We start from the raw sequence: 27,178 nt of genomic DNA on the forward strand, positions 1-27,178 counted from the left end.
AATTGTTACAACAATTGTTTTGGTTAAATAAAAAAAAACTTCTGTTTTAAAGGCTGCATGGTAACAAACAAAGCATATTTAATTTAAGTCCTTCCGCATATGTACTAATATCAGCAATAACTGTCTACAACAACCACCACCATAAGTGCAGAAAGTTGCTAGACTGGTTAGGGTAATTGCTTTATAGCAGATGTATAAAAATGTTTTTTTTACATTTGGTTTGTCAGTTCCAGAGAAAGAAAACAATTCATATGTATTGTAGCCTGATCTAAGAGCTTTTTTATTCACTTGTTCATTCATTTGCAAGATTACAGCAGAAAAGTTGGCACTAAAATACAACACACAGATAAGAATTACACATAAAATGTGTGCATAATAGGAAGAAATTAGAATGATATGTGTCCTAATCCTTGACAAAATTAATTTAATTTAAACATTTACATCCAGATGTTTGGGCATTAAGTAAAGTTCAAGATTTTCAGTGGTCAGATGTTAGAGATATTTTCCAATTTTTTGAATCGGAAATATAAAGATCTTTTGTATGATCATGAAATGCTTAGTTGTTTCAGTAAGACATAAATAAAGAAAACAGTTTAAATGTACTGTTTCTAGATCAATAAAAGGATAAAGCTGAATTCAAGATGGAGATGTTGCTGAGTCTCTATTGCACCTCTGTCTAATTTGTTAATTCAGTTCAAACTCTGCTAATAAAGAACAAATAAAAACAAACTCAGTAAGTGAAACAATGATACTTTAAGTTCGTTCGTTCGTTCGTCGTCTTCCGCTTATCCAGGACCGGGTCGCGGGGGCAGCAGACTTAACAGAGACGCCCAGACGTCCCTCTCTCCAGACACCTCCTCCAGCTCCTCCAGGGGGAGCCCAAGGCGTTCCCAGGCCAGCCGAGAGACATAGTCCCTCCATCGTGTCCTGGGCCGTCCCCTGGGCCTCCTCCCGGTGGGACGTGCCTGGAACACCTCCCGAGGAAGGCGTCCAGGAGGCATCCGGTATAGATGCCCGAGCCACCTCAACTGGCTCCTCTCAATGTGGAGGAGCAGCGGCTCTACTCCGAGCTCCTCCTGGATGGCCGAGCTCCTCACCCTATCTCTAAGGGAGTGCCCGGCCACCCTACGGAGGAAGCTCATTTCAGCCGCTTGTATCCGTGATCTCGTTCTTTCGGTCATGACCCAAAGTTCATGGCCATAGGTGAGGGTAGGAACGTAGACCGACCAGTAAATTGAGAGCTTTGCTTTTCGGCTCAGCTCTCGCTTCACCACAATGGACTGGCACAGCGCCCCCATTACTGTGGCAGCCGCACCGATCCGTCTGTTGATCTCCCGCTCCATTCTTCCCTCACTCGTGAACAAGACCCCGAGATACTTAAACTCCTCCACTTGAGGCAGGAACTCCCCTCCAACCTGAAGAGGACAAGCCACCCTTTTCCGGTCGAGTACCATGGCCTCGGACTTGGAGGAGCTGATCCCCATCCCAGCCGCTTCACACTCGGCTGCGAACCGCCACAGCGCATGCTGTAGGTCTTGGCTAGAGGGGGCCAGCAGGACCACGTCATCCGCAAAAAGAAGAGACGAAATCCACTGGTCCCCAAACCAGACCCCCTCTGGCCCTTGGCTGCAGCTAGAAATCCTGTCCATAAAAGTTATGAACAGGACCGGCGACAAAGGGCAGCTCTGCCGGAGTCCAACATGCACCGGGAACAGGTCCGACTTAGTGCCGGCAATGCGGACCAAACTCCTGCTCCGCTCGTACAGGGACCGGATGGCCCCTAATAAAGGGCCCCCGATTCCATACTCCTGGAGCACCCCCCACAGGGCATCACGAGGGACACAGTCGAATGCCTTCTCCAAGTCCACAAAACACATGTGAACCGGTTGGGCAAACTCCCATGAACCCTCGAGCACCCTGTAGAGGGTATAGAGCTGGTCCAGTGATACTTTAAGTCTTTTCATCAATTCCTTGAAAACAAGTAAAGAAAATTTTGAATCACACAATAAGAACCTAATAAGCAGAAATGAACTGTAAAGGGAGGAACTTTTTGTTTAAAGCTAATTGTCCAGAACATGGGACCCTTGTGTTTTTCTATCTGTTGGTACCAAATTACCAGAATCTACATCTAGGTTTTTGAATTGTAAGCCTCTTACTTCCTCTTTAACAACATTTCCTTTTACCAGGTGCAAAGCTGCTACCTGTTGAAAGACTGTAATTCAAATGCCTAATAGCAATTCTCTTTATATATACAGCAGGTGCTGTTAATCTCAATGCTTTTGATTCAGTTGATGCATAGAAGAGGCAAACCAGTATTTAATAAAAAAAACAAATCACTGTTTTGGTGTAGAGAGCCTTAAATAATAACCACCTTCTATCAGGATAATAAAGTGTTATGCTGGATAAATCAGACATCAGTTTAAAAGATTAAGGATATTAAATTTTGCACTTATGTCACTGAGGTGAAGGAGAATTTTGTTTTACTTAATACATATCAAAAAATTGAAACTCATACTTTACCATAGAGCAAACATGTTTTAGCATTTTACACCCTTGACTATACATAACTGTTGTTTGTTTGTTTTTTTTGCTTTACTTTTGTTTTTGTTACAGGTTGCATTTTATCTGTATACATCTTCACTAGAGCCCATAGTCTGCACCATATACCCATTTTACTGGGTAATGTTATCTACGGTGCCCCAGTAGAATTCACACCCATATTTTAACATAACATTGTGATTGTTAGAGCTACAGTGCCTAAAGATCCTCCTCAGAAGATTACCAGAAATTCAGAAAGAAAACATAATGGAGAGACTAAAGAATTATACACATGCATATGCATGTTTAAATCTGGTTGTAATGAAAGTTGTGTGGAAAGCAGGTAAATGTCTAGTTTTTTATGCATTTAGAGTATGTTGAAAAAAATGCCAGGCTACTAGAGTAAATGTTTGTGTTAAAATATTGCTAAAAAAGTATTTGCCCTGTGATTAACCATGTTTTTTGATTTTTGTTGTGTTCCAAGAACAAAACCATTGCTCCATCTTTATGATCACAAAGACATTTAGACAAAATATTCCGTGGACTGACAAGATTTTTTAGAAGATGTGCGTCCCTTTACATCTGGTGTAAAACTCACAGCATTTTAAGAAAGGAACATCAAACAAACAGACACACATGGTGATAGTATTGGCAGTGGGATGATCTGGTGCACTTTCACTGCTTCAGGACATGGATGACTCGCTGCAATTGATAGAACCATGAAATTTACTCTCCAGCAGAAAATCCTAAAGGAGAAGGTCCAGCCATCTGTTTGTAACCCTTAAGCTCAAGCTCACTCTGGTTATGTAGGAGGGCAATAATTCAAAGCACACCAACAAGTCCGCCTTTTAATTGCACAGAAAAAATAATTATAAAGGTTTCAGAAAGGTCTAGTTAAAGCCTGGACTTAAAGCCAATTGTAATGGTGTGGCATATGTCTTTAAAATTGCTATTCATGGTTTAAAATCCTCTAATGTGGCTGAATTAAAATATTATTATCATTTGAAAACAGGAGGGGATGGATATATTATCAAAGCTCTATTTTTATAAATTGAGACATCAATCCTGATTTTTCTCATATTCGGATTTTGTGCCCCAGTAGGACCTTCTGTGTAATATCACCACTAAGGTGTTTAATGTCACAAGGCAGTCAACACATGATGAAGAGCTCCCTCTGTGGCCACTGGTAGAACACACCTGCGTGCTGAAAACTTGGAAAAAACATTTGACTTTATCATTTTACAGAAGTGAGGAAAGCCCTCAACATAGAACAAAATGGCTAAGCGGATGTAAAAAATTATGAAGTGTGATACAGTTCATTCATCAAGTTATTTCAAGTAAATCTCACAAAATCCACAAAAAGGAGAAAAATAACCATTTTAATGTCTGTTTATAGAGCATGTTTTCTTGCTACATGGTTAACCCTCTCAGCTAATGGTCTCTACAAAGAGCTATTCCTAGTATTGTTATCTCTGTATACTCTCAAGGTTTTTTTTTTGGCACTCAGGCTTTGCTTGTCTGGATCTGTTGTCAATTAAGAGGACGGCCCTTAATTAATTTCGGAGCACTTCAGACTAATTCATGGCTGCCATAGTTGGAAGTCAGCCCGAGGAGCTGAAAATAGTAGGTCACATGTGGAAATTGATAAAAACACTGCATTTGCAGCTCATTATTCTACAACCTTCATGAAGAACTTTGGATTTTTACCTTTTGAAGATCTTTTTTTTTATTTTAGGAGTATTTTCTCTGAGAAGTAAATGTCTTCCTTTCAAGGCGCCTGTGATAACATGAGAAGTTAGTCTTTCCTTAACTGACCTCTTTTTTTGAGCAGCAAATCCAGCCTTGTGTCCTGTATTATTCAGATCACTGTTGTTGCATGATTCTGTTCTTCATTGCTTAAGTATGCCAGATCCACAAAGGAAAATTGTGCAAGAGGACATTGAAGGCCTTTTGTCAGGCGCAGTGTGATATTGTTTACCGCCAAACCAGAAATCATGGCCTTGGAGAGGCCTTTTCTATGTCAGGGATAGAGATACTATATGTCTTCTGACAGCTCCTCCTTTTAAGATTAATGAGCTAATGAAAACCGTGTGTCTTCTTTCGAGCGCCAGGCTCGATATCAGTCAACATTACCGGCATAATCTTGTTCTTCAAAGATGGATTGGACATTGTTGACATAGCACTGTAGAAACAAAATCTGGGTTTTTTGTCTCTGAGAAGGCGTAGGATCCTGGGAATAAAATATGATTTTTTTTTATTCTAGTCAAAAAATGTCTGTTTATAGTTGTTGTATAGGAAAGAAAAGGTTTAAATTGTGTAGTTCTTTTTTTACATCAATAAACAGGGGTGCAGCAATAATTTCTTGAATGATATCAGCACATTGACATTACTGTACCAGAGCCAAGCCCCCATAAATACATTCCCTTATTTTCACCCTGGTGTGGATGCCAGTTGGGGCGAGAAGTGGGTTTGTTTAGGGTGTTCTCAGTAGCTTATATTCCAGCATGACTTGTGCTTTTCACGTTTCTAAAAAGACAGCTGAGCCAGTTTCCTGAAATGCACCTGAATTCCTGCTTGTGGTAGTCTGTAATGTTGGTGATTCGTTGAAAGCCGTTGAATCACAGGCCAGTGTCCATATAAGGAGACTTGTTTGTCCCCCCCACCACATGTGTGGATTGATCAGCTGGACGTCTCTCTCTCCTTGTTGAGTTGCTGTAGCTTTGGATGCAGGTTCAAGAAAACAAATCCGAAAAACCTGACCTGGGCTTTGGTAAAGCAGACGGTAAATCTGAATCAAGCCTACCTAAACTCAATTTAAGTTTTTAAATATACAAGAGATTTTTTAGTTCAATAAAAAAAGAAAGCAGATGCATTTAATGTCATTAAGCAGACATTAGTCTTAGAGCATATGATACAGACACTTAAACCTTTAGCAGAGGAATGAGTGAACTTCGCTCCATCATACTGGTGCTGAAATGTCTGACATGTTTGCGCTGAGTAGGGACAGACAGGCCTGCAACCAAGCCTGGACTTGCTGGCCAAGAAAAAGTCCCTTAGCTCCCCCATTTTCTCCAACATGCCGCTTCCTGAATGAATGTGCTGCCTATAGAACTGCACACCCAAGCTTTGGAATCATAATATTGTGACAGTGTAGTAATATTTCCAAGTACATATTCTGACTTTTTCTCTTCCATTAAACATGCGTTCACAATTCACAATATGGCATAGTAACCGAACGATGTATATTTTTGTGCTTTTGCAGTTAAGCAAGACATTTTCTGTTGTCAGTGGTACAAATGTTCCAGATTTTAAGTTAATGCAAATTATTTGGAAAAAATACAATATTTAGTTTTTTTCTGTCAGGTAAATATTGTCTTATATAAATATGTGTTTGATCAGAGATATTTAACTGTTACAAGAAAGGAGAAACAGAAGATATCTGTAAGGTGGCAAATACTTTATTTGAAACATCCAAAAAGTACAAGGTTGCCCTGTAATTACAACATTATAGAAAACATTTAAATATTGCACACTAGCTCTGAAATTAAAATTGTTCATACAAAATGAAAGAAAACACTAGTATTAGCACTGTAGCACGGTCAGCTGCAGCAGGAAGTTAGCAGAATACCAGTTAAAAACTCACACTGCTTCAAAGATGAGGCTAAGACACATATTTTGTCAGTTTCATTGATTTTGCCCTGCAGCAACCACTAGGCAAGCATGATCATAAAAATTGTATTCACTGGTGTTGTTGAGGTTTATTAGCCACCATGATAACAAAGTTAGACAATAAAAAAATAGACAAGTGAATAAACACGTTTGAGTTTTTCTGTGACCTAGCATAGCAATTAAGCACTAGCATTAAAAAGCATTCAACTAATGAACAGCCTGAACTAATACGTTTTTTTTTATCAGTTGACTAATAATATGTTATTTAAATAGCTCTTTTGGGTTTTATGTACATTTTGCAACATATATCTATTTGCTATGCCTACTGAATCTGTGCAGGGTTTGTGGGTCCAGCAGTTATTGAGAGAGAGACAGTATACCCTGATGACCAGTCCATCAAAGGGCACACAACACAGAGACACACAAGACAGACAACCATGCACAACAAGAGCACGTCAGAGAGGCCAAATGACCTAACGTGCATGTTTTTTATACTTTTGAAAGCAGCCGGAGTACCCTGTGAAAACATGTGCATGCAAATCAAGAATCCAGGTCCTTAATGCTGCAAGGTCCAGGTACTAACAACTGTTTTACTGAGCCTAGAGTTTTTAGCATGATCATTCAAATAGAATTGGACGTCTGGCTCTTTACCCTTGTGGAACTGCTGAAGAGTGTTAATGGGAGTTTGCTTGTCCCATCCACATGTTTTTTGTGGATCTGGAAATGGTTACAGCCTTGTCCACTGAGGCATTTTTTTGCTGGTTGCTTGGGTAGAATGGATTGTCTGGGATGCTTTTAAGGATCAGGGGTTACTTTTCCAGTCCCTGTATAACCAAATCTGTTTATGTGTTCACATGAACTTGAGCTTGTTCTAAATGCAGGTTGGACTCTGCCAAGGCTGCCTTTTGTCACTGATCTTGTTTGTGAGTTTATTTATCTGAAGGTGCAGTCATGGAGAGGAAGATGTCTGGTTTAGGAACCGCTGCATTTCATCTTTTGTTTTTGAAGATTATATGTTTCTCTTGGTGTCTTCAAGCCATGGTTAGCCGTAGCCTTAAGCTGGGGTTATGCATTAATAAATCATTTATCTTGTGAGAATTTGACCTAGAAGAATATTCCTCTGGTTTTTCTATCTTCATTTGAGCCACAGTTGAGGCCCTGCAGTCAGTATTTTAAAACGGTTGATGCAGATAAAAGTTCCCTGTTTGTACCAACTGGTAACAGAAGAACAGTCATAGAAGATGCATGTTCCTAACAGAACTCTAACAAGAACGTTTGGCCTCATAAGAAGCCTATCAAATATTTTGCAATTATTAGTCCCTCTGTGTTTATACTGAACCATGCAAATACTTTTAAAAAAAAGATGCTTTTAGACTCTACCTTGCTGCTTTCTCTGTTTGGTAAACACCACTTGCACTCCTTGACAGTTACAAAATTCAACGTCCAAAACGATAGATCATGCTCCCAGGATGGCACCTGATCAGGATGCCATCCATCCATCCATCCATCCATCCATCCATCCATCCATCCATCCATCCATCCATCCATCCATTAATCCATCCATCCATCCATCCATCCATCCATCCATCCATCCATACATTAATCCATCCATCCATCCATCCATCCATCCATACATTAATCCATCCATCCATCCATCCATCCATCCATGGAATGGAGACCTGCCCACTGTGTTTTGTGAACCTGAATAGGGTTTTAGGAAGCACCCATGCACTAATTAAAAGTTTAAAAGAAATTAAAGGTTTTTAGCATATATTTTAAGGCAGATAAGGTTTTGGCCCACTTAACCATGTTAGGGGCAACATTCAGCCTGACAGATAAAGAATGCAATAATTTTAACCAGAAATGAATATGGGTCGGAAAACAAATTCAATTCAAAAATTCAATTCAAAAATACTTTATTAATCCCAAAGGGAAATTAAATGTTGTTGTAGCTCATATTATGAAGGTTTCTTCAAAGAGCCGTTGTAGATGCTGATGGCTGTGGGCAGGAAGGACCTCCTGTAGCGCTCCGTCTTACAGCAGATCTGAAGAAGCCTCTGACTGAAGACACTCTGTTGTTGTAGGACAGTCTCATGAGGAGGATGCTCAGGGTTCTCCATAATGTTCTTCATTTTATGAAGAATCCATCTTTCCACAATGATCTCCAGAGGTTCCAGAGGAGTCCCCAGAACAGAGCCAGCTTTCTTTATCAGCTTGTTGAGCTTTTTTAAGTCCCTGGCTCTGATGCTGCTTCCCCAGCAGATGATGGTAGAAGAGATCACACTTTCCACAACAGACTTATAGAAGATATGCAGCATCTTGCTGCAAACACAACAGGACCTAAGCTTCCTCAAGAAGTACAGTCTGCTCTGTCCCTTCTTGTAGATGGCTTCACAGTTGCATCTCCACTCTAGTCTGTTATCCAGGTGAACACCGAGGTATTTATACTCAACCACCACCTCCACTTCTTCTCCCATGATAGAAATAGTTTTTGACTTATTCCTGTTTCTCTTAAAATCTACAATCATCTCCTTTGTTTTAGTCACATTCAAAATGAGAAATACAAATAGAAAATAGAAAAATAGAAATAAATGGAAATATAAATCAACTAGTTTCTCTTCCAATATCTATTTAGATGGTTTACAAAAAATATTATCAAATTCTAATTGCACCTAGATCTAGGTAAACTTTGTAAAGGCCTGCAAGACCAAATAAGAGATGCACAGTCTGAGGTTGCACAACTAGAAGTTTAGTGGTAACAGTTACAAGTAAAATTATGAGTCCTGTCACATAGTGTTGACAGCAGCTGTGATAATGATGGTGCGTGTGGTGGAGCCCACATGTGATGATGTTATTCTTTGGAATATCTTTAGAATATAAAACTAAAATAAAAACTGAGCTTGCTCAATGTCAGTGTTGATGTAACCATATTTGAGTTGTGTACACCCATATTACAGCTAATTACAGGTTTGGCCTGAGGTCTCTGTGAGTTTCCTAGACAACACGTAGAGTTATGAGAAGTCAAGGAGAACGTACCTTCATCCACGGTAATTAGAGGGCGTTCAGCTGTGTTGAAATCTGCAACATCTGTCAGCCCCTTTGCAAACACCATCAATTTATTAACTTATTACACGTCAAAGAATCTGTTCAAGATGATGAATTAAATGATATTTGTTGCTGTTTAATGTTATCTTTGAGGCTGTTTGGTGCTATCACGATGTTTTGGTTATCATTGTTGATTTCTCAAAAGACATTCTGAAGTGAAGGAAACTTGTGCTGATAGATCAAAACCTCCCCTGGTGTAATTCATGGTCCAATTATCTCAAGGAAGAAGCCTTCGTGGAGCTTTTAATGTGGGCCCATATGCTGCAGACCACAACATGCTGCCGCATCTCCAAAACATCTACAGAGATGGGTGTCAGTGCTCAAGTCGAGTGTTTCCTAATACACGAAAATGTTGAATGGATCTCCAGTGTAAAAAAGAAAAAATAAACACATCAAATTAAAAAGAGAGTAGCACAATTTTCAGGTTTAGAAGTTGAGTCTTTACTTGGCAGTGATTTCACTTAAAATCATGGCACGGATATCCCTGTGACTTGGTGCAAAGCTTAACCAATAATGTAAAGGTTTATCAGAAGACGATTTGTATAATTAAGGTCATTCCAAAACTGACTTAACTGTTCTTTTTTTTTCTGTGCAAATCATTTGCATTCACAATGAAAGTTATGAAAATATGTCTATCTTTTTGTTTTGGTTTCTATTTAACTGTGCTGACATAGTTAGATTGTCATTGCAGGCGAAAGACACACAAAGTCCATTCTGTGTTGAAATGGCTGTTTGATTTGGCTCTAAGTCAGGAGACAGAAGCTTGTGTCAGATTTCCTTAAGAGTTTGCATAAATCACCAATATGGTCGGATTGGGTGGAGGACTCACTGATATTTGCATGATGCAGTATGACACAGCCATCTGAAATTTGGCAAAAAAGAGCATGCTAAATATGAAGCAATGAATAACTAAAACAGTGCTGTGAACATATCTGTACTGATATACTAATGAAACTTTTAAGTGATTTGTGTTGGCTTTGGTCAATGTAATCTAATATATCCTTCTCTGTATTTTAACATTTGCTTCATTTTCTATTAAGGCCACTGGAAAAATACGCAGTTGTGACTCTATGTATACTGGGAATAAACTACACAAGGGGGGCTCTAATTACATTTTACGTTACCTTTGAAGGCAACGGATTTTATTAAAGGATATCAAAGTAAAGACGATCCATCCATCCCGATAATGTGTGCCTCACTTTCAGATTTTTATATGTCAAAAATGTTGAAAACCATGAATCATTTTCCATCCACCTCACAATTAAACCTTACTTTGTGTTGGTCTGGTACATTTTGTAATTCCAAAATAATACATGTTTGTGGTTTTAATGTCAGACAAGGTAAAAACTAAAATCAAGGGATATGAATACTTTGCTGTTTTAGGTGTGTGTGGATTGGGAGGTAATGGAGTGTCGGTGATACTGCCTGCAAAGAGGAAACCCCCTGAAACTGATACCCACTCTTCAGTGGCTGTTTAACTAAACCAACCGAGACGTTATTAGCATTCTGGAGCTAAAATGTTTGAGTTAAAGCTAAAAATGGATCTGTCACTGTCTCCTTGTCTTCAGATGATTCATCCTTAGCCTTTCTCAGCTCTCTTTCATTTTCTTCTTTTTTAATGGAGCCAAGACAAGTGGAAACAAGCCCAGGAGGACAGGTTTGATGTGCTCCTTCTAATAGTTTAAACGTCTTCTTTTCTCTCCATGCAAAATTAATGGAAAAAAGTCAGCAGTTTTTCCAGCTGAATGAGAGATAAGTGTAAACATGGGTTTTCAAAGTTAAAGACATGCACGTCCCTCTGATTTTGTTTTAAATGATTATTTTATTTTATTAATGTAATTTATTTAAAACAGGACTAGTCCCATTGCTGTTACAATACAACTATGCAAGGTAAAGGAGGAGCCTGGCAGTCATTTCAACTTTGACCTTAATTGACACACGTTAAAAACATTCCTGTAACTTTTTGTTTTTTCACTTGACAGTTCTATAGGTCATATCAAGTTCTCAGGGAAAGAAAAAGCATCTGTGATCCTATCGACAAGATGGTGCAAAGTGATGACACGTTTGCAGAATCAGCCTTTCTAACAAGACGTGGGTCACAGATGACTGACTACACGCAATTGGTCGTTCATCTCATTATCTGTAAGCACTGACAAAAGGCTTGGTTGCATGGTCTTGTCTTATAAGACATACAGGATACAAAATTTGTTAGAGACATATTAAATAATGCCAATAGACACAATATGTGTCTTTTGTTTAATACTTGCTTAAGGAGGGTAAAAAGAGTAAAAACTGAGTGAAACTGACATTTGAGGCTTAATTTTAATCATCATTTCTTATAATTTTCAGTGAAAATAAAATAAAAATGTATGCAATTTATCTTGGGAATCTAAAGCGGTGCCAGATTAGGATCTTTAATAATCCCTATAACAATAGCAAAAACTCATAGACACTAATAAAGTAAGTAATAAGGAAATATAAACATTCCACAACATGTGGGAACTTGTTCTCTTCTCTCTTAAATTTATATGCAATTTAAAAAAAGACGCATATAAGATTGTCTGTTCGAGGAGGGATGGGGTGGAGGTACAGCAAAGTTATTCAGCCACTTAAAGAATTAATTTGTTATTTTGCATCAGATATCTTCAAATTCACTTGCTGGCTTGCAGCGAACACGAAGTTCAGAAAAGTGAATCTTTTTTAACAATGTGACAGTCCCATTTTTTGTTTAATTCAAACAATGGGACTGTCACTATATTAAACCAAGCTATGGTTTAATATATTGAGTCATTTTGTATGCAACATGCTCAAGAATGACACACAAAGACAGAAGAAATAGGAGGCAAAAGAAGCATGATTGAGGTTCGTCACATGCTGACAGAACAGGGACCTTGGGGTGAACCGACTCGCTTTCGATGGAGTTTACACATAAACAAATCCAATGTGCAGGTGGAAATATGGGCATAGGAAGAGGGTAAATAAATATCACTGCTGTGAAGCTCTGAATATTTTGCCAACAGTGGACTTTTTCCCACAAATTTGGACTTGAATCCTATGTGGATAAAAATAACTCCCTGTTAACAATAAACATTAAATTCCTCTCTCTAAAATATGTGATAGGAGAGTACTTTTTCCAACTTCAAATGGTCAAATAAGGAACAGACTTCTGTTACCTCACATTTTACAGCACATAAATGAAGAAATAAATATTACTTCTTTTTTGAAATAGGTTTTAAATTGTGAAACATCTTTGCACCTGTGTAATAATTATACTCTAATGTCTGTATGTACAGCTTGATATACTCCACCAGAGGGTTTAGAAGTTGCTGGTTCAGTCAAAAAGAGAAGAACTTCTCACATAAACCAAGTCCATTTATTTAAAAATGAACCTTTATTATTGTTATTCTTGGATGCTAGTATGTCTCCGGGTTAAATAAAGGTTACATTTGTCATTTGATGGCTTTACATCTTTATTCCTTCATACTTTCCATATAAATTGAACTCATCAAAACTATGAAGCCAAAATATATGGAATCATGCAGCAAACCAAAAATTGTGAAATAACTTAAAACATCTTTCATATTTTAGATTCTTCAAAATAGCCCCCTTTTCACCGAGGAGAATTTGTCATCTCAAGTCACACGTTGTCGTTTTACTGTAGCGTCCACTGGATGGCGCCATAGGCTTGCCTCTATAATTCTCATTGATCTTCACCCTCTTTCGGCATCTGATTTCTTTTTTCATGTGATATAGATACATTATAAAAATCTAAAAGATGCATCATTTTTTTTTTTAAAGTAGAAAATCAATGAAAAACTCTTTATTGGCATTTTGAATGTTTCCACTAGAATTTTGACATTTTTCTTGGCGATGAGGTCCAAGTCTTTAAGGAAGGGGTCCTTGCCATCACCCTAATCTTTAGCCTCCTCCAGAGATATCAGATTCAGATTTAATATTACTTACAGCCAGAGGAAGTCTGTATATACAATTACAAGATCACTTTTAACCTAAATGTTCTCAGAACTAATATTTCTTTTTATGTTTTTCTTTGGAGATATTGGAAAAGGTTACGGTTACGTGGTTGAATGAAAATAATTAAGTCTAAATCTCACATGTGTATGATTTATTATAGGCTTAAATGTATATACTGTACATATTCTACTCCTGTTAACACTGCTTATCTCCTGTTTTACTTCTACCAAAAAAAAGAACAAGTATAGAAAACAAGAGGACACGCTTCAATGAGTTGCTGGTCCTGTGTGTGAATGCTAGACAGGGCCTTTCTGCTTGGAGTTTGCATGTTGTACTCGTGCGTGCATGGGTTCTTTCTCGCAAAGTGCAAAGACAGTTGCATTTTAGGGTAGTTGACCTTTTACTTATTGACCACTATAGGCCCCCTTAAGAATTATGCAGGGATAGAATATGGATGGATGGGTTTATTTATGTGTTTATGTCTTTTTCCCCTTTATACAATGCCAGTTTGAATTTATTTCACTCCCTCCTGGCTTTGACTCTCTCATCATGATAACAGCATTATGCATTATACAACTCCTGTTGTTTTGGGGGAAAAAAATAGGTTCTAATGTAAAAAACAAAAACGAACACAGTACTTGACCCCTTTTGGACCCACACCCCACCCCCCGCGTACACACACACACACACACACACCCCGCCCCCCGTTTACAACTTGATAATAACACAGATATACAGGGGTTGGACAATGAAACTGAAACACCTGGTTTTAGACCACAATAATTTATTAGTATGGTGTAGGGCCTCCTTTTGCGGCCAATACAGCATCAATTCGTCTTGGGAATGACATATACAAGTCCTGCACAGTGGTCAGAGGGATTTTAAGCCATTCTTCTTGCAGGATAGTGGCCAGGTCACTACGTGATACTGGTGGAGGAAAACGTTTCCTGACTCGCTCCTCCAAAACACCCCAAAGTGGCTCAATAATATTTAGATCTGGTGACTGTGCAGGCCATGGGAGATGTTCAACTTCACTTTCATGTTCATCAAACCAATCTTTCACCAGTCTTGCTGTGTGTATTGGTGCATTGTCATCCTGATACACGGCAGCGCCTTCAGGATACAATGTTTGAACCATTGGATGCACATGGTCCTCAAGAATGGTTCGGTAGTCCTAGCACAAGTATTGGGCCAAAGGAATGCCATGATATGGCAGCCCAAACCATCACTGATCCACCCCCATGCTTCACTCTGGGCATGCAACAGTCTGGGTGGTATGCTTCTTTGGGGCTTCTCCACACCGTAACTCTCCCGGATGTGGGGAAAACAGTAAAGGTGGACTCATTAGAGAACAATACATGTTTCACATTGTCCACAGCCCAAGATTTGCGCTCCTTGCACCATTGAAACCGACGTTTGGCATTGGCATGAGTGACCAAAGGTTTGGCTATAGCAGCCCGGCCGTGTATATTGACCCTGTGGAGCTCCCGACGGACAGTTCTGGTGGAAACAGTGGAGTTGAGGTGCATATTTAATTCTGCCGTGATTTGGGCAGCCGTGGTTTTATGTTTTTTGGATACAATCCGGGTTAGCACCCGAACATCCCTTTCAGAAAGCTTCCTCTTGCGTCCACAGTTAATCCTGTTGGATGTGGTTCGTCCTTCTTGGTGGTATGCTGACATTACCCTGGATACCGTGGCTCTTGATACATCACATAGACCTGCTGTCTTGGTCACAGATGCGACAGCAAGATGTGCACCAACAATTTGTCCTCTTTTGAACTCTAGAATATGCCCCATAATGTTGTGTGCATTTCAATATTTTGAGCAAAACTGTGCTCTTACCCTGCTAATTGAACCTTCACACTCTGCTCTTACTGGTGCAATGTGCAATCAATGAAGACTGGCTACCAGTCTGGTCCAATTTAGCCATGAAACCTCCCACACTAAAATGACAGGTGTTTCAGTTTCACTGTCCAACCCCTGTACACTTATATCAAAATGATGCTGAATAAAATGTCTAAAATGCTTTAAAAATATCATAAATATAATTTATATTCAAATATTACAGAATTATCTGAAAATAAGAATAAAAACAGTACAATTCAAAATAAATTAGGCTGTCTGTGATGTTGCCAGCAGGTGGCAGTCTTTACCCAGATAAATAGGTTTATTGTTGTCTATGAAACGATAGCTATAATTGGTAAATTAGGAATTACTTTAGTCTTGTAAGAGCTGACTGTTTGTTAATACATTATTAACCTTAATTAGAACAATCTTTTTACTCAACTTACACCCCTTCCAGCTTCTTTTTTAACCGTCTATGTATTTTGCTACAAAAGCGGTGCAAAGAGATTATTTTCATAGAAATGAAAAAAATCTAGAAAAAAACATTGTGTTGACTCTCAGATCTTTGTAGTCATAGGCATAGTCCATGCTGCCAAGATCCTGTTCTGATTTGAATATGATACAAAAGATGAAACGTTTGACCTCACATTGTCACCGTTAATTACCCCATGTCCTCTCATGACAATGTCTCCGACAAACAATGTACAGTCCACACGTTGAGTTTGATGAAATTAAATAGCTCTATTACAAATGTCCCTGCAGAGCTGCAGATCAGGAAGTTCAAAGGTGTCCCTGATTGATGTGCCACTGTATGAAAAAAATATTGACAGCAATAGTCCACATTCCTCTTCGGGTTCGGCGGTGTCAGCTTCCTTTTCTCTCCATCCTTCATCTGCTCACCACCCCGTCCCCTCCACGATGAAAGTCGAACAAATCTGCTGACATTGATCCTGTCTCCTTGGCCGGCCTAATTTCATTCCAGCTGGAGAGACGGCTATCTCCAAAGATCTTGACAGACAATTGTATTTACTATTTTCTTTTCACAAGCCAATAAAGGGGGAGCAGTTATTGCATCAGATTATATGAAAAACCGTTTAATGATTCCAATTTATAACTCTAGACTGAATAATGATACAGTTAAGAGCTGACAGGCCATGATAAATGAAGGCTCATATAAAACATATTTGGAGTGAAGAATGGCTGGAGATGAATTGCACTGTGATACAAACTCATGATAAAGAACAGTAAGAGCCACTAGAAGACTTAATAATGTGCTATTCATTTTGAAGTGATTTCGGTGGTTAATAAAGGAGCACAAATTAAAAATATATTTATTGTGGAAAGATGTCTCAGAATATTACCCCATGATGCTGCCATCCATAGCTAATCTAATCGGGGCCCATCTCTTTAGATTGAACCTTTCAACTCCTCACTTTCTCTCTCCTTGACTGCAGACATAGTGATTTTTAATACACATTAGCTGCTTGATGTATATGATCTTTTCAGGAACATGCATTACAGAGATGGGGACTCAAGTCAGCGACCTAGACTCATGTCATACTAAAGTCACAAAAACAAAGAGTTCAGACATCATTTTGATTTGAGTGCTAAAGAGTCAAGGACTCTGCTGAACTTGTATCTTGAGAATAATTTTAATTTTGGTTAATCTGCTTTGAAAGTAACTGGATAATTGTAGATCTATTTGAGTTAATGAAAAAATGTTACCCCCTTTGAGATCTCAAAGTGTCTACAAATGACTGGCAATGTTACACAAAGTATCCAGGGATTTTTTCTGATGTTTTTTGACAGAAGGAGAAAAAAACTTACCACCAGGTCCAAGTTTACCTGTTTTTATCAAGCAGCATTTACAGTAAAACAATAAATCTGATAGTGATACAAGACTTTACGGTTTAAGGGTGTGTTTGATTTACTAAGTAAGCACATTTGCTGCATTCACGGTGGTCTACTGATGGTTAATAATAACCTGTTCATGTTTGTTGTAGCATCAACATATTGACCACTCTTTCAAACTGTGTGTACTGAATGACTTTGAGTCATTTCAGATCAAGATAAACTTACCTCTTACATCTTAGGGTTCTTTCACACTACAACAGAGCTTTAGGTGTGCTTTAAAGGGGTTGGAGATTATTTGCTTGGATAGTCTGTTTCATTTAGAAGTGAAAGCTTGTGAATTCTGGTGCAGGCCAACTCCTGAAAACATAGTTAGGCCTAGTCATGGTAGAAAACAAGAACTGAACTACACACAGAGAACAAAAGAGACTTTAAAAAACTCTGAATCCCAGAATGTACAATATTAACCCATTTTCATGACAGGTCCCTGGAAGGAGGAGTCACAGCTGGAATCCCCATGACATCACCGAGCTTTAAAAGCGAGCTTCCAGCATCATTTCCTCCTCTTTGCCTGGAGCTCTCCGTAGGCTGCATTGGCATTGGTGTCTTGATGTCACTGGCCAAGTAAAACACTACATCTTTGAAGAAGCCCTGGATCAAAAGTGAAGTATGTCTGTTGTCTGTGACTGTATGCTGGCCAAAAAGAAGACTAGCCGCCTGAACCTGACAGCATGAGTTCCTGCAGAAATAATCTGAGAATAGATTCCCCAACAAGAGACAGTGTCTCTGATTACATCAATGAAGAGTTTTTTTTCCCACTGCCTGAAGAAGACAGCATTGAAACCGCAGCTACTTGTACTGAACAAGCAACCAGTTGCGGGCAACTGGCCACTTCAACCACTAGACGGAGAACACCGACCACACAACTCACTCGCCCATCGGACGTGCTCAACCATCCACTGTTCATAAGAACAGTGGATGGTTGTGTCTGGGCAGAGAAAATTAATTTAGGATAAAACAATTTAAATATTGTTTATTTGTTTGTGCTTTGCTTTGTTTGTGATGCTTAACAGATTGAGTGCTAACAAGCCACTGAGCTTAATGTAACAAATTTATTTTGTAAAGTTGATATCAGGTAAAACCTGCGATGGACTGGCGACCTGTCCAGGGTGTACCCTGCCTCTCGCCCATAGACTGCTGGAGATAGGCACCAGCTTCCCCGCGACCAACTATGGAATAAGCGGTAGAAAATGACTGACTGACTGACTGACTGATATCAGGTAAAGCGTCACTTTACCGCTGCACTGTGACCTTATTCCATTATATCTGTTTCCCCTTTATCTCCTCTCACTAACCTGCAGAAAATATGTCCGCATAGTCCTTATAAACATGCTAAATTTTGTCTCTAAAGCACAGCTAATGCTAAGGCAATAGCCAACATTAGTTCTGCTGAGTGAACAACAAAGCTCGTTCTGTTCACACTGCCATGGGCCATAGCACACCGCCACACACATTATTACTTGATTTAGAGGGGTTGCTAAATAGCAATGCAGCTTTTTGTTTGTTGTCAGCTAAACCATTCCAGATGTGACATCACTGCACCATCTATTCGCCATCTTAAATTAAATCATCTTTATTGGTCATTGCACATGTACATTACAATGAAATTTGTCCTCTGCATTTAACCCTTATAGGGAGCAGTGGGCTGCCATTATGCGGTGCCCGGGGAGCATTCTGGGGCTAAAGGTCTTGCTCAGGACTCAGGGACCCAGAGTGGCAGTCTCTGGGATACGAACCCGGCCCCTTGAGTCCCCTCCGGAACGCAAACCTCCTGTTCTAACCACTAGGCCCCCACTCCCTCATTTTGTGACTCCATAAACATTTCTTGGCACCATCTTCATAGTCCATCACTCCATTCAATCAGCCACTGTGATAGTTAAGTAAACCAGCATAAAAATCAGTTGTTATTGATTTCCAATTCAGCAAAGATATTTGAAAGATTATTTTATTAAAACAGTGTTACATTTTCCCTTCTGCTTTGCATTGCGAACTGGTTGTTTCAACACATGGCAACTATATTTTCTGGTAGCTCTCAGAACTCCTAATTCCTGGTTCTTAAACATGCATTTTCAAAGCGAACTATCATCGTTTAATTGGTTATTGGTTTTTAGTATTATTCTTATTTGTTTCTTTTAACTATTTATTTTCCATAGTTCATTAGCTTTCCTTATTCTTTTGATTTTTACTTGTAGTTTAGTTGAATGTTTCTGGCCAAGTTAAAGAGTTTCTTGACAAAAATATTTTAAGTGGAAGTTAAAATATTTTGACAGTAAATTCTTGTATTTTGGAAAGAAATTGTGTTTGTTTATTCTGTATAGGCCACACCTCACCAGGCAGTATTCATAAAACAATAACTGAGAGACTGAGAGCTGTTACAAATTCCTGTTAATCAGATGGTGCCCTGAATTGGTAATTTTGATTAAAATTAGTAACTTTGATATTAACTGCCTTTGGCACCTATTACTAGTTATTCAAAGCCAAACTAATTCTATTGTTGTACAACAATCTTGATTCCTTTGCAAGTAAATCCTGATGCAGTGTGCTTATAGTGGACAGTGCAAATAGACTATCTAGCAAACCAAAGCAAGGAAGTGAATCTGTTCCATCCCTTTTGTGTATACAAAGCACTTACATAGCATACAAGTCTTGTCGGTTGCTCATTCTGGGCAGCTCCTTTTCAAAAAGCATTTAGGTTAGAACAAGCAGGACTGACAACTCAGAGGCATTCAATTCAATTCTATTCAATTCAGTTTTATTTATATAGCGCCAATTCACAACATATTTCATCTCTTGGCATTTTACAAAGTCAATTCAATTTAATTATACAGATTTCAAGTCAGGTACATACATTCCAATGAACCCTAACCACCAAAACAGTGCAGTAAAATTCAGTTTAATAGTCAAATTGGCTAAAAAATATTTATATCTAAGGAAACCCAGCAGATTGCAGCAAGTCAGTGACTTTTCACTCTTACTGGATGAGCATGTAGCATCTGGGTTTCGAAACTCAAGGGCCCCTAGGCACAGATACTCGTTGACACAATTTTAATTTAATACATATATTATCTTAAGCCAATGTGATTCTTTTATAAATTAAAATTATGGTAAAAACAACTTACACCATGTAGCAAATACTAATGTAATAGTGGCCATTAATGTAATACCCTAGGCTATTTTAAATGTAATGAAGTCAAAAGTAAAATAATGTTTTTGAGCCAATAAAAACATGTTGACAACAATGTATTAAGTTATTATGTATTTTACTGGTTATTAAATTATTTACATAGTATTAAATACATCATTTGAAAATGTTATAAGCCCAATTATAACATTTTGCAGTTTAGATTCAGGTGTTAACAGATACACAAAGGTTCTATATTGAGCCGCATTTACCACTAAATACATCTTCAATTGATAAGTACTGTGCACCTTTGGTAAAAAAGCTGTTAATATGATCATTTCTGCAGGTGTAGAAGCAAGCATGGTGTTATCTGGTATTCTCTTAATATTTCTTTCTTTCCTCCATTATATTCTCCTTCTCTCCCCTTTTCCTTTTTGCCTCCCTTTCTCTCTTTTGTGCTTCTTTTTTTTCCTTTTCCATTTCTGTCTCCGTGTCCGTAACAACTGAAATAATCCCAAAGCAGTTTCTAATAAAGTTTCTTTTTATAAATATCAAGCAGAGCTTTAAAGCGTTAGCTGTAATGCTCCACTTGTGAAAGTAAATCTGTTGGGCTTTTTCTTGGCACTACACACAACAATTCTGAGCACTACTCTCCAATTGATTTAACCACAAAATGCCTTATTTTTGATGAGCAAAATATTCAACACTTATTTTCAGTGAGATACAGCCCTAAGTACGTGCTATACCTGTGTTACCTGCAGCTATTACTGATTTTCACATATATATATATATATATATATATATATATATATATATATATATATAATCTTTTTTGTTATGCTTAATTTTACCACGAACTATTTCATTCTGACTTCATCTTAGTTTAACAAATAACATGTTGGAATGTGAGCTGTGTTATTGTACATTTGAGGCTAAATTAATTAACCTCGAACCACTGTGCCTTGCAGTAAGCAGGTCCTTAGGTGTTTCTGCATTGAGTTTGCATGTTCCCCCCTTGCATGCATGGGTTCTTTCTGGATACTCCAGCCTTCTCCCACAGTTCAAAACCATGACTGTTAGGGTAATTTGTTACTCTGAAACTGCATGCAGGTATGAGTGTGTGTATTCACTATTGTTTCTCTCTATGTTGCCCTGTGATGGACGTGCGACCTGTCCAGGGTGTACCCTGTCTCTCACCTAGTGACCCCTGGAGATGGGCACCGGCCCCCACCACCCTGCAAGTACAGACAACAAATGGATAAGTGAACATGGTAAAGATCAGAAAATGTCTGTGTTAAAAACAACATATACCTTATTTTTACCATGATTGTAAATTAATAAAATGAAAAAAACTTAAACAGAAAATGCAGGACTTATTACTTAATAGTGTAATAGATAATTTCTTGTAATAGATCAAGAAATTATTTAATTATCACCTGAGTTTGAGTGCAAAAAGCCACTCTTTAGAAGAAAGAGACTATCTCTAATGAACTTACTTCAGTGTGTTACACGGATATGCAGTTATTATGCAAACAGAATGATATCCAAAGCATAAATATTGTAATGAGTAAAGCTAAATGCACAGACAGCTTAACAGTTCTTATTTTTAGAAGTTGCTCTGTCATGACTGACTCTTCTTTATGTCCCGGGTCACTACAACTCTTCTCACCTGACCCCTTTGGTTGAGTGATAGCAAACATTTCCTGGATCTCACTGCTGCTTCGGAAAAAACTATTTAAGAGGAAGCTGTTTATCCAAGAACCCTTTCACATTCATTTCTGATTCATTTTTTTTCTCTTGAGCAGTGTGCTCTTTTTTTCAGCTGACTTCTTAGAAGGATCAGTTGTCTGACTACTGAACATCTACAGGAAATGCTGGTTCTCATTAAGAATATGGTTGCAATACAAACACTTGATTTTAACTGCTTTTTGCTTTTTTTTAACTTGCATTTGCACACCTTTGAACCCTTTTTGCACATTACTATTTAACATATTATGGATCGATTGCTGAGTACATGGTGCATTACATTGTACTCTTAGGACCCTCAGTCACCAATTCTGTTTCTTCCTATGAAAGTGCAGACTGGGATAACAATAATGCCCTTTGAATCCAGAAAATTATGTTGTTTCCCTTGTTTATTGGCTCAAGGAAAAACTAGTCTGGGGTTAGTAGAAATTATTAATGTGTTTATTGTATCCATCGCTTCGGAACATTGGCTGATCATGATAAAGTAATTTTATTGATCACCACTGAACCCTTCAGATGCAGTAAAACAAAACAAGTGGAACCCTAATTTAATCAAAAAGCAAAATGAAAGCAGCTTTTATTAGATTCAGACTGGTTGAATTTTCTAAGCTCAAATCATTCTTTATATTTTTTGTCCATCAGAAAGGATACACCTGAGAAAATCCCCAATTTACATATATGGTATTTCCAGGCTAGGATTAAAATCCCAAAGTAAAAACAAAATCCCAAAGTTTGCATAAAATTGCTGTTGTTCCATTCTTTTTGTTGTGAACATGCAGACTAAAGGATGGATTCTTCTTCATGCTTTTTTTCCTTTTTCTAAGAATAGCATGTCATCATATACATGTAAAAGTAGACAGACAAATACTTTTGGCAAAAACCTTATTACTGCTTGTTTTCTTCGAACATAAAAGCTTATTTGTATTTTTAGAAAGAAAGAATCAAATGTTACTACATTTCAAGATAATTCACAGCAGTTAACAACAGGTATTTTACATACTGAGCTGAATTCTCTGAAAAAGATAAAGTTGTTAGATGTCAATGTGTTAAATTAGGCTTAAGGATTTGAATTCATAACTCACAGACATGCATTGTTGTATGTCATCAAAGACTAGAGACCTGACCTGGATTTATTTTAAAATTACTTGTGAATTTATCTGATACATTACCAACTGGTTCACTGAAAAGCCATAATTTCTGCTGCTTGCCAAACCCCCATCACTAACTGATACACCAAAGGAAAATTACTCGCAGCAACAGAGTATATTGAGTACTAAGTAATTAATGCTGCAAAGGAAAATGCTTGCATTTCATATGCATTCCACAGCTCTAAGGCATCCTTGACTTGCTGCAGTACAGCCACACATTAAATACAGTTCATATCATTTAAATAGATGGAATGGTGCACATTCAGATAGTTAAATGTTGTGGGAAAAATCACAATAGAGTGCTGAACCTTTTAAAATCATGGTCAAAGACTTGACTTTGTGCAGGCTGTGAGTAATATCTCCACAATTCCCTTTCACTCAGAGGTAGACATTGAACTTAGCAGATGAAATGTTCCCCCATTCTTGAAGACATTAGGACCCTCATTGTAAAAACACCAGTCTATTTAAAGCGGGCTGCCATTTCCTCTCTTCATTGGACACAGCAAATGCAACACATTAAAAAAATAATGAAAATAATTCACATATTTTACTGAGTGGAAAGAGCGGCTTCACCTATAAAAAACATAAGCAGAACCAACATGAACTACGCAAGGTAAAACGAGAAATGGTAATTTAATCAATCATTTATGTGTTTGAGCTTTTCTTCTTGGACAAGGTTAAAGAAAAAATGTACAATACCTCACAAACATAGTTGTGTCCCTTAAACCTTTCGACATTCTGTCATTCAACAACCACAAACTTCAATATATTTTATTGCAATAGTGTGTGACAAACTAACACAGAGTAGTGCCCGTTTGTGAAATGGAAGGAAATAATACATGATTTTATAAAATTGTTACAACCAAAAATCTGAAAAGTGCATTTGCATATATATATTCAGCCTTTTTTACTGTTTTACCCGTAAACGAAATCCAATGCAAACAACTGCATTTGCGTTTCATGCAGTGCAACTCAATCCATCCTTAGCAAATGGAAAGAGTATAGCACAACTGCAAACATACTAAGGCATAACCTTTGGCATCTACAGAAGACAGGCAATTGTTGAATTGGTAAAAGAAAACCATAAAATGCACCCTATGCAGTTTGCAACACGCCTTGACCACAAGTAAATGATGCAAACTTCAATAAACACACAAACATAAAAAAACAAATGCAACAGAAAAACGCTGCAAAAGAAAAATGCTGCAATCACAGAAAATAGAGAGAAGCAAAAATCTACAACCAATTAAACAAGGAAAATGATGTAAAAACCAGTGAAGAGAAGCTGCAAACTTTCCAAGCCAGACCACTAGGGGGAGTCAATCGCTAAGTCATATCCAACCAGACACTTAGGCTATGTTCCCACTGCAGGTATGTTCAAATCCGATTTTTTCCAGAATCTGATTTTGTGGTGATTGGTCATTGGTCATTGCCATTACTTTGAAAATGTTGCCTATATCTGACTTTAATGTGAACTGTTTGCGGTTCCAAACTGACCCGCATGCGCATAAGAACAATAAGTGTGTCGTCAAGCGGAGCACAACAGTAAACACAGCGAAACAGGTGTTATGGTTTAAGTGTACAACAGAAGCTATTTATTGTGTCAGCGGGTGCTGTGTGGGAAACACATAAATTAAAGAAGAGTGAGTGGGTTTTGTGTTTGTGTGTTTTGGAGTTTGCATCAATTATGTGTTTTGCGGGGTCTTTACCAGTTTGCTGCGTGTTTGCACCTGTCAGCGCCATAATTTCCACGGTCAAAAAATGCGAGTGGTCACCTTTTGTTTCAAACCAAAGAAGAAATTGCGCAAAACATGCAAGACATGTTAATATAAGCTAATCAAGCCTGGCAAAAGGCAAACCATGAGTTTCTATTTTCCTTAAAAAAAAAAAAAAAAGAGGATGACGACTGGATATGTGACCCTTTTGGAATCATAAAAATATTCATCCATTCATCTTCTATACCGCTTATTCTATAGTGGGTTACAGGGCAGCTAGTGCCTATCTCCAGCAGTCAATGGGCGAGACGTGGGTACACCCTGGGCAGGTCGCCAATCCATAGCAGGGCACATAAAAATATTAAAAAAATATAAAAATAGTCAAATCTCCAAGCAATGAAGAGAGTCAGCAGATGGGAAGATCATGTGAATACACAATGACATTTGTGGAGGAAAGCCTCTCAGAAAGACCTCAGAGCTGCTTTGTCTACTATAACTACAGACTATACAACTCTTATCAGGAGCAAAAACACCTTCTAATATTAATTTCTGCAATTCAGGTTCTTGATGTTAGTGTCACACTCAAGGTTGATCTTAGTGCTGCTTTAAACCACAATATTTTCAGTCTTTAGCTCCTGATAAGAATGATGGTAGTAGACAAGGTAAGTTTTTGAATGACATTTGTTCACTCATTTTTCTCAGTTTGTGAATAAAGAATGGTAATGAAGAAACTTTGTGTGTTATAGTGTCAGTGAGAGAAGATTCTAAGCAAAAAGCTACATAACTGAATTCAAAAATACTTCTCAGTAGTTCCTCTTTTTACGTTGTTCTTTTGCATCAAAACAGCAACAGTTTGTTAAAATGGTTGCTACTGATATGACTAATTGTCATCTTTATGATAAATGCTTAAAAAATGCTCTGAGTCGCGGCTTGAAATAAGAAGTGATAGTGGGTTCTGCACCCAATCTAAGGGAGAATCACTGAGGTAGAAGACACAACAAACATATGGAAAAAATGGCTTAACATTTTGGTCTACATGCAAAACAACATGTGTGTTTGAAAACAAATGACCTAAACACACAATCCCCAACATGAACATGGTGGTGGCAGCATCATGCTGTGGGACTGTTTTACTTCGGCTGGACAAGAAAGGTGGATCAGAAGTTGATCAGAAGATGGAAGGAGCTACATCTAAATATAGAACAATCAAGGAAGCAAACCTATTAGATGCTGCAAAAGACTTGAAACTGGAGCAGAAGTTCACCTTCTGCAGCCAGTGCTACTACTCAGTTATAGATCAAACGATGTTTATCTGTAAAATGGCCTGGACCTATACTGTAAATCTAACAGAGAATCTGTTGTAATACTTGAAATGTATGTTCATTGATGTCATTCATTTAATCTGACAGATTTTTCTTTCTCTGTTGTTTTTTCTGTTATTATGCAATGATTTGTAGCGCAAAACCCCAATGAAATGTCAGTGGCTCTTTTGTCAGTAAATGTAAAAAAGTTAAATAGAGCGATACTTTTGAAAGGCTCGGTAATTTATTCATGATAGCCCTGGCATTTTACTCTTTTTTTCTCTCTAAATGCAGCTTCAGAAAAGGCAGAAGATGGCGACAGGAACTATGTGGGAAGGAGGTGGCCAGGGGTTGGCTCTGTTTGTTTGGCAACCTTATCTGTTAATGTGAGTACTCTCTGTGACACTGACCCACCATGCACATGTAAAATTAACAGTATTTATTGTTTTACAGGAATTGTACAACTATGTATTTTTTATACCAAATTCTTTAAAATTCCCTTTTGGCAGATTAAATAATTACAGTTTCTTAATTCATTTGACTGCCTTTTTAGCCTTGTTGAATGTATATATCAAACTATTTGAGATTCAGTTAACAACTTCAGTTTGATTTGGTGCTGACATTACGGGCTTCAGTATGATTTTGTCCAGAAGACCATTTTCTAAGGCTGCTTTCAGCTTAACGTGCTTCTGATTCATGCACAGGCTCAGCTATCAGATGGTGATGTTTTCCTTTTGTGCATTACATATGCATCTATTTGTCCTTTCTTGCATGACTATAGATATTATGGACAGGATTTTAATATTAAATATTTCAGCATTTAATAATGCAATTGATGGGTGTCTTGTAAAACCAAACTACAAGTTCAAGAACTGGTTGCCCAAGTTTTAATGTATTGTGCATTTTCTCTAATCCACAAAATATCAATACATCCAAAACAACTTGAATATCTTCAAAAGAACGTCTGTATTTTTTAAATTCTTTCCAGAAAGTGAAACTCATATATTATATAGATTTATCACATAAAATATTTCAACCCTTTATTTCTTGTCCTTGTCATGATTATGGTTTACAGATTAAGAAATCCCAAAACCCAGCATCTCAG

The 27,178-nt window shown here is 37.9% G+C and overlaps 1 protein-coding gene across 1 annotated transcript in view; it reads left to right on the forward strand.

Annotated features, from left to right (window-relative positions):
• Nucleotides 1-27,178, forward strand: part of nkx2.2a (NK2 homeobox 2a) — a 57,918-nt gene that overhangs the window by 7,751 nt on the left and 22,989 nt on the right. The window contains exons 2-4 of the mRNA XM_047345499.1: nt 17,466-18,848; nt 21,342-21,434; nt 26,368-26,459. The gene's annotated coding sequence lies outside the window, so the exon portion shown is untranslated. The remainder of the gene's footprint in view (nt 1-17,465; nt 18,849-21,341; nt 21,435-26,367; nt 26,460-27,178) is intronic.

Source organism: Girardinichthys multiradiatus, chromosome 19, assembly GCF_021462225.1.
Source record: "Girardinichthys multiradiatus isolate DD_20200921_A chromosome 19, DD_fGirMul_XY1, whole genome shotgun sequence".
In the NCBI taxonomy this organism is placed as follows: Eukaryota; Metazoa; Chordata; class Actinopteri; order Cyprinodontiformes; family Goodeidae; genus Girardinichthys; species Girardinichthys multiradiatus.